Below are 9619 nucleotides of genomic sequence, written 5' to 3' on the forward strand. Positions count from 1 at the left end.
GCCCGCCCGCGCGCCACTGGTCGCATCGGCGCCACCCCTCGCCTCCGCCCGCCGTGGCTCCGGTTGGCCGCGCCGGCGTGCCGCGCCGTTGGTGCCCCGGCGGCCTCGTCCCGCCCTGCGGGCGGGTGCTCGTTCGGGCGGCGCCCGTAACCGCACGCCCGCATAGGCTCCCCTGGCCCCATGACAATTGGGGCCCACCCCAGAACGTTAAAAAAAGGGAATAAAAATATATATAAATAAATATATTAAATAAATAAATAAATAATAACTAAAATAATTAAAATATTAATTAATTAATTAATTAATTAATTAAGTTAATTAAGTTAATTAATCCTGATTAGATTAACCTAATCACTAATTAAATTAACTAATCTGTAATTAACCTAACAGAGAATGACAGGTGGGTCCCACTGGACCCACACGTCAGGTTGACCAGGTCAATGGTCAACGTTGACTGCTGACATCACTCTGATGTCATGCTGACGTCATCATTTACTATTCTGGATAATGTTGGGATAAATAATTAATTAAATTCCAGAAATTAATAAAATCTTTAGAAAATCATATCTTTTAATCCGTAACTCGGATTAAAATATTTTCAACATGGAAGTTGCTCAGAACGACGAGACGAATCCGGATACGCAGCCTGTTCGTCCACCACACCCCCCTAACCTATCGAACTCGCAACTTTCCCCCTTCGGCTCCTCTGCCCGAAAACGCGAAACACCGGGAATACTTTCCCGGATGCTTTCCCCCTTCGTCGGTATCACCTACTACCGTGTTCGGGCACACCTAGCACCGCGTATTGCCTCGTTTTGTTTGTGATACTTTGTTGGCTCTGTATTTACTGTTTCTTCCCCCCTCTTCTTCCCCGGTAGACCCCGAGACCGGCGCTGATTCCACCGAGTACGACTACATCGACGACGACCCCTCTCTCTTGCCAGAGCAACCAGGCAAGCCCCCCCTTGATCACCAGATATCGCCTATTCTCCTCTATACTGCTTGCATTAGAGTAGTGCAGCATGTTACTGCTTTCCGTTAATCCTATTCTGATGCATAGCCTGTCATTGTTGCTACAGTCATTGATACCTTACCCGCAATCCTAAATGCTTAGTATAGGATGCTAGTTTATCATCATTGGCCCTACATTCTTGTCAGTCTGCCTCGCTATACTATTGGGCCGTGATCACTCGGGAGGTGATCACGGGTATATACTTTACATACATGCATACTATACAGATGGTGACTAAAGTCGGGTCAGCTCGAAGAGTACCCGCGAGTGATTCACGGATTGGGGGCTGAAAGGACCTTTGTCCCGACGGCCTTCTGTGTGGATCTTTGTGGCGGAGCGACAGGGCAGGTTGAGACCGCCTAGGAGAGAGGTGGGCCTGGCCCTGTTCGGCGCTCGCGGATACTTAACACGCTTAACGAGATCTTGGTATTTGATCTGAGTTGGCTACGAGCCTATATGCACTAACCAACTACGTGGGAAAGATATGGGCACTCGGCGTCGTGGTATCAGCCGAAGCACTTCAGACATCAGCGACGGAGCGGCGCGCGCCGAATTGGACTGGAACGCCACTAGGCTAGGTCTGCTTTCGGCCGCCCACGCAACATGCAGGTGTGCTCAGGGCGATGGGCCCAGACCCCTGCGCGCTTAGGTTTAGACCGGCGTGCTGGCCTCTCTGTTGTGCCTAGGTGGGGCTGCGACGTGTTGATCTTCCGCGGCCGGGCATGACCCAGGAAAGTGTGTCCGGCCAAATGGGATCAAGCGTGTTGGGTAAGTTGGTGCACCCCTGCAGGGAAGTTAATCTATTCGAATAGCCGTGATCTTCGGTAACAGGACGACTTGGAGTTGTACCTTGAGCTTATGACAACTAGAACCGGATACTTAATAAAACACACCCTTCCAAGTTCCACAGACAACCCGATGATCGCTTTTCCACAGGGCGACGAGGGGAGGATCGCCGGGTAGGATTATGCTATGCGATGCTCTTGGAGATGCTACTTGGAGATGCTACTTGGAGGACTTCAATCTACTCTCTCCTACATGCTGCAAGACGGAGGCTGCCAGAAGCGTAGTCTTCGATAGGATTAGCTATCCCCCTTTTATTCTGGCATTCTGCAGTTCAGTCCACTGATATGGCCCTTTACACATATACCCATGCATATGTAGTGTAGCTCCTTGCTTGCGAGTACTTTGGATGAGTACTCACGGTTGCTTTTCTCCCTCTTTTCCCCTTTCCCTTCTACCTGGTTGTCGCAACCAGATGCTGGAGCCCTGGAGCCAGACGCCACCGTCGACGATGATTCCTACTACACTGGAGGTGCCTACTACTACGTGCAGGCCGCTGACGACGACCAGGAGTAGTTAGGAGGATCCCAGGCAGGAGGCCTGCGCCTCTTTCGATCTGTATCCCAGTTTGTTGCTAGCCATCTTATGGCAACTTGTTTAACTTATGTCTGTACTCAGATATTGTTGCTTCCGCTGACTCGTCTATGATCGAGCACTTGTATTCGAGCCCTCGAGGCCCCTGGCTTGTATTATGATGCTTGTATGACTTATTTATGTTTTAGAGTTGTGTTGTGATATCTTCCCGTGAGTCCCTGATCTTGATCGTACACATTTGCGTGCATGATTAGTGTACGATTGAATCGGGGGCGTCACAGCCACACCATGTAGTGTGACGCCTCAAAGCTAGGCGTCACAGTACTCTGTTTCTAGTTGTAAACTTATGTTGCTCACTGGACATTTGTCCACATGTGTGATGCCTAGCCCACATGCGCCACACCAAAACAATATATGTATCTACAATCAAAGCATGCCTATAATGGTTTCATGTAAATAACATCTCAACATATGTATCCAAAGCATTCTTGTCAATACAAATCTAGGATTTCATATAACTCATCTAAAAAATCAAGAAACACATCTAGACATGTATAAGGTTCATCTTAACAATCTAGGTTTTCAACATAGAAGCATATCTTTTCAATAGAAATAAACTAAACTAGGGTTACAAAATAATTTCAAATCATCTAAAAATCTTAAATCCCACAAATCTATATACATGCAAGATTCTAATCCAATCAAACAAAGGTTCCACAAATCTTCAAAATAAGATACATTTTCTGGATAGAAAGAAGAGGATCAGAGAAAAATACCTTCTAGGATGGATTGATGAAGAAATCCACAGACCAAATCGTCAGATCTGAAAGATTTGGGAGAGAGGATTGAGAGGAGGAGAGGAGGCAGCCACAGCCGCCGCTACTTCTGTAACTTAACGAATGGGGTGGGTGGGGAGAGGGCGAGGGGGCTGCCTCTAAGTCACAGTGCAGCGCCCATGGACTAGGCGCTGCACATTACAGGTGTGGCACCTATCTCTCAGGCGCTTCACTGCGGGGTGCCGGCCCCGGGGGTGCCACGCTGGACAGATGTGCAACGCCAGAGGGATAGGTGCTGCACCGTAGGGTGTGGCGCCTTCATGTCGGGCGCCACACAAAATGGTTGGCTGAGTGATTTTTTTTCAAACCAGTTCACTTTATGAATTATTTTCGTCCATAGGTCAAAATTATCAAATTTGCCCAAGATGTGTCCCCATGAAGAAGGAAAGGCAAACAACAATGCTAATGGAGAGCATAAATTTTAGCCTATTAATAGTACATAGCATAGATGAAAAGCTTGAATGTATTACATGTGGTTATATGACATGTCCATGATTTAACACAAGTATATGATTTTAAGAACTGGTAATCGTGATGGTCCAGAGTGTCTGATTTAAGTCATTTAACACATAGAGTCGATTGAGAGTCAATCCTGACGACGCCTTATCTTTCCTTCTCCACAAGAAAATATCTTCCTCCTCCCATTGATGTTGTCGCTGGTCCACCACATTTTTATGGCTTTCGGGTGATGGAGGTGAAGGAAATATGCCCTAGAGGCAATAATAAAGTTATTATTTATTTCCTTATATCATGATAAATGTTTATTATTCATGCTAGAATTGTATTAACCAGAAACATGATACATGTGTGAATACATAGACAAACAGAGTGTCACTAGTATGCCTCTACTTGACTAGCTCGTTGATCAAAGATGGTTATGTTTCCTAGCCATAGACATGAGTTGTCATTTGATTAACGGGATCACGTCATTAGGAGAATGATGTGATTGACTTGAACCATTTCGTTAGCTTAGTGATAACCCACAAGTATAGGGGATCGCAACAGTTTTTGATAAGTAAGAGTGTCGAACCCAACGAGGAGCTAAAGGTAGAACAAATATTCCCTCAAGTTCTATCGACCACCGATACAACTCTACGCACGCTTAACGTTCGCTTTACCTAGAACAAGTATGAAACTAGAAGTATTTTGTAGGTGTTGTTGGATAAGATTGCAAGGTAATAAAGATCATGTAAATAAAAAGCTAGGGGCTGTTTATATAAATACACAACTAAGTTAGGTTTAGTAGAGAGCTTGTTTTTACGAGAAAGTTATTTGTCCCTAGGCAATCGATAACTAGACCGGTAATCATTATTGCAATTTTATATGAGGGAGAGGCATAAGCTAACATACTTTCTCTACTTGGATCATATGCACTTATGATTGGAACTCTAGCAAGCATCCGCAACTACTAAAGATCATTAAGGTAAAACCCAACCATAGTTAAAGCATCAAGTCCTCTTTATCCCATACGCAAACAACCTACTTACTCGGGTCTATGCTTCTGTCACTCACGCCACCGACCATAAGCAAATCATGAACATATTGCAAATCCTACAGCGGGAATCCCTCACGCTTGTGCGACACGGAGAGCACCATACGACAGCACCAATAATAAAACATGCAACTCAAACCAATCACGATCATCAAATAACCCATAGGACAAAACGGATCTACTCAAACATCATAGGATAGCCATACATCATTGGGAAATAATATATAGCGTTGAGCACCGTGTTTAAGTAGAGATTACAGTGGGTAAGAGAGGGATTACACCGCTGCATAGAGGGGGGAAGAGTTGGTGATGATGGCGGTGAAGTTGTTGGCGAAGATTGCGGTGATGATGATGGCCCCCGGTGGCACTCCGGCGCCCCCGGAAGCGAGGGGGGAGAGCCCCCTCCTTCTTCTTCTTCCTTGACCTCCTCCCTAGATGGGAGAAGGGTTTCCCCTCTGGTCCATGGCCTCCATGGCGTGGGAGGGGCGAGAGCCCCTCCGAGATTGGATCTGTCTCTCTGTCTCTCTCTGTTTTTGCGTTCCTAGATTCTACCCTTTCACTGTTTCTTATATTCCCGGAGATCCGTAACTCCGATTGGGCTGAAATTTTAACACGATCTCTAGCCGGATATTAGCTTTCTTGCGGAGAAAGAAGGGAATCAACCGCCTTATGGGATGGCCACGAGGGTCAGGGGCGCACCTACCCCCCTGGGGCGCGCCCCCTGCCTCGTGGCCCCCTCGGGCATCGTCTCGCGTGGATTTTTCTTCCCAAAAATCATATATATTCAAAAAAAAATCTCTGCCAGTTTTTATCCCGTTTGGACTCCGTTTGATATGGATATTCTGCGAAACAAAAAACATGCAACAAACAGGAACTGGCACTGGGCACTGGATCAATATGTTAGTCCCAAAAATAGTATAAAAAGTTGCCAAAAGTATATGAAAGTTGAATAATATTGGCATGGAACAATCAAAAATTATAGATACGACGGAGACGTATCAGCATCCCCAAGCTTAATTCCTGCTCGTCCTCGAGTAGGTAAATGATAAAAAGGATAATTTTTGATGTGGAATGCTACCTAGCATAATCTTGATCACATATCTAATCATGGCATGAATATTAAGACATGAGTGATTCAAAGCAATAGTCTATCATTTGACATAAAAACAATAATACTTCAAGCCCACTAATAAAGCAATATTGTCTTTTCAAAATATCAAGGCCAAAGAAAGTTATCCCTACAAAATCATATAGTCTGGCTATGCTCCATCTTCACCACACAAAATATTCACATCATGCACAACCCCGATGACAAGCCGAGCAATTGGTTCATACTTTTTAACATGCTTCAACATTTTCAACCCTCACGCAATACATGAGCGTGAGCCATGGATATAACACTATAGGTGGAATAGAATGGTGGTTGTGGAGAAGACAAAAAGGAGAAGATAGTCTCACATCAACTAGGCGTATCAACGGGATATGGAGATGCCCATCAATAGATATCAATGTGAGTGAGTAGGGATTGCCATGCAACGGATGCACTAAGAGCTATAAGTGTATGAAAGCTCAGACTGAAAACTAAGTGGGTGTGCATCCAACTTGCTTGCTCATGAAGACCTCGGGCATTTGAGGAAGCCCATCATCGGAATATACAAGCCAAGTTCTATAATGAAAATTCCCACTATTATATGGAAGTGATAACTCAAGAGACTCTCTATATGAAGAACATGGTGCTACTTTGAAGCACAAGTGTGGTAAAAGGATAGTAACATTGCCCCCTTTTTTTCTCTTTTTCTGTGGGCTTCTTTGGCCCCCTTTTTTTATTTAGACTTCTTTGGCCTCTCTTTTTTTGGCCGGCAATGCTCTAATAATGATGATCATCACACTTTTATTTACTTACAACTCGATACTAGAACAAAGATATGACTCTATATGAATGCCTCCGGAGGTGTACCGGGATGTCCAATGATCTAGCGTAGCAATGACATCAAAAAACGGACAAGCCATGAAAACATCATGCTAGCTATCTTATGATCATGCAAAGCAATATGACAATGAATGCTCAAGTCATGTATATGATGATGATGGAAGTTGCATGGCAATATATCTCAGAATGGCTATGGAAATGCCATAATAGGTAGGTATGGTGGCTGTTTTGAGGAAGATATAAGGAGGCTTATGTGCGACAGAGCGTATCATATCATGGGGTTTGGATGCACCGGCGAAGTTTGCACCAACTCTCGAGGTGATAAAGGGCAATGCACGGTACCGAAGAGGTGGCAATGATGGAAGGGTGAGAGTGCATATAATCCATGGACTCAACATTAGTCATAAAGAACTCACATACTTATTGCAAAAGTTTATTAGCCCTCGAAGCAAAGTACTACTACGCATGCCCCTAGGGGGATAGATTGGTAGGAAAAGACCATCGCTCGTCCCCGACCGCCACTCATAAGGAAGACAATCATTAAATACCTCATGCTCTGACTTCGTTACATAACGGTTCACCATACGTGCATGCTACGGGAATCACAAACCTCAACACAAGTATTTCTACTAATCCACAACTACCCACTAGCATGACTCTAATATCACCATCTTTATATCGCAAAACTATTGCAAGGAATCAAACACATCATATTCAGTGATCTGCAAGTTTTATGTAGGATTTTATGACTAACCATGTGAATGACCAGTTCCTGTCATCTCTCTAAATAGATATAAGTGAAGCAAGAGAGTTTAATTCTTTCTACAAAGATATGCCCACGCTCTAACAAATATAAGTGAAGCAAAAGAGCATTCTACAAATGGCGGTTTTCTATGTAAAGAGAAACAGGCAATCCAAACTTCAAATGATATAAGCGAAGCACATGAAGCATTCTACAAAGCCATACTCAAAATATATAAGTGAAGTGCATAGAGCATTCTATAAATCAACCAAGTACTATCTCATACCAGCATGGTGCATAAAAGAAAAATGAAAACTAAATGCAAAAGATGCTCCAAGATCTGCACATATCACATGAATGAAACGAATCCGAAAACATACCGATACTTGTTGAAGAAAGATGGGATGCCTTCCGGGGCATCCCCAAGCTTAGATGCTTGAGTCTCCTTGAATATTTACTTGGGGTGCCTTGTGCATCCCCAAGCTTGAGCTCTTGCCTCTCTTCCTTCTTCTCACATCGAGACCTTCTCGATCATCGAACACTTCATCCGCACAAAACTTCAACAGAAAACTCGATAAGATCCGTTAGTATAATAAAGCAAATCACTACTCTAAGTATTGTTGCAAACCAATTCATATTTTGTTTTTGCATTTTTTCTACTGTAATATAACTTTTCCATGGCTTAATCCACTGATATAAATCGTTAGTTTCATCAAAACAAGCAAACTATGCATCAAAAACAGAATCTGTCTAAAACAGAACAGTCTGTAACAATCTGAACATTCACCATACTTATGATACTTGAAAAATTCTGCCAAAATTAGTAAAAAAATCATATAAAGACAGTGCAAAAGGAATCAGAACCGTTTGACGTTCCAGTAAAAAAAGTAAAATCACGCACTACAGCCAAAGTTTCTGTCCTGCACCGTACAAACCAACAAGCAAAGTAAACATCCTAAAGGCAAACCTTGGCGCATTATTTTTATAATACGATGGAATTGTACAAGGGGGTAATTATTTTTGTTGAAAAGTTTATATAATCAAGGGTCACAAAGTTTCCATGAGCATGAACAAAGTTCAAGGCTAGCTCCCACTTCAACAATGCTTGTCTCTCTCACTTTTGCTTTTTTTTGAAAGAGTTTTGGGTTCCCCTCTTTATTTTTGTTGTTTTTAAACTATATGAAAGCACTCAACAGAAATAAATGACTCTCTAAAACTTTCGGGTTGTCTCCCTGGCAGCGCTTTCTTTAAAGCCATTAAGCTAGGCATATAGTGCTCAAGTAATGAATCTACCTGGATCCCAAGGTATATCAAAGCCAATTAACAATGTTTTATAATTTAGTAATGAGCACAAAGTAACATATATCATGCAAAAGCGAAGTCTAACTCTCTTCCTTTGCATCGGCATGTCGTAAAAGAACAATGCATGCACACATAGTAAAGGCCAATGCATAGTATAAACAGTTTCTTGCATTTTTATCGTGTGGGAAACATAGAGAGGTGGAGATATAGTTCCTCTCTCATAATAATTGCAAGTAGGAGCAGCAAGCACATGCATATTATATTCATCAAAATCATCATGTGTAGTAGTAAAAGGCAACCCATCAATATAATCCTTAATAAGTGCAAACTTCTCCGATATAGTGTAGTTGGGAGAATTCAAAAAGATAATAGGACTATCATGCGTGGGTGCAGTAGCAACAATTTCATGTTTAACATAAAGAACTATAGCAAGTTCATCTCCATAAGCATAATTCATATTGGCATCTTGGCCACAAGCATAGCAAGCATCATCAAAAAGGGATATTTCAAAAGAATCAACGGGATCATAGCAATTATCATAGCATTCATCCTTCGGTAAGCATGAAGGGAAATTAAACAATGTATGAATTGAAGAGTTACTCTCATTAGAAGGTGGGCACAAGTGATCAATCCGCTCTTCCTCCTTTTGTTCTTCGCTCTCCTCCTCGTCTTTTTCATCCAATGAGCTCACAGTTTCATCAACTTCTTCTTCCATAGATTCCTACAAAATATTAGTCTCTTCTTGGACAGCGGAGACTTTCTCAATTAGAGCATTAATATAGGAATTATATTTATAATTATCATAGCAATGTTTTAGGATAGCTAAATTTTCAGGCCTATAAACATCATCATCAAAAGCTTCATTCTTTTCAAACAAAGATTCAATTTCATAAGCACCCTTAAAAGCAACAAATTCTTCTATTTGTTC

Source organism: Triticum dicoccoides, chromosome 5A (genome assembly GCF_002162155.2).
Source record: "Triticum dicoccoides isolate Atlit2015 ecotype Zavitan chromosome 5A, WEW_v2.0, whole genome shotgun sequence".
NCBI lineage: Eukaryota > Viridiplantae > Streptophyta > Magnoliopsida > Poales > Poaceae > Triticum > Triticum dicoccoides.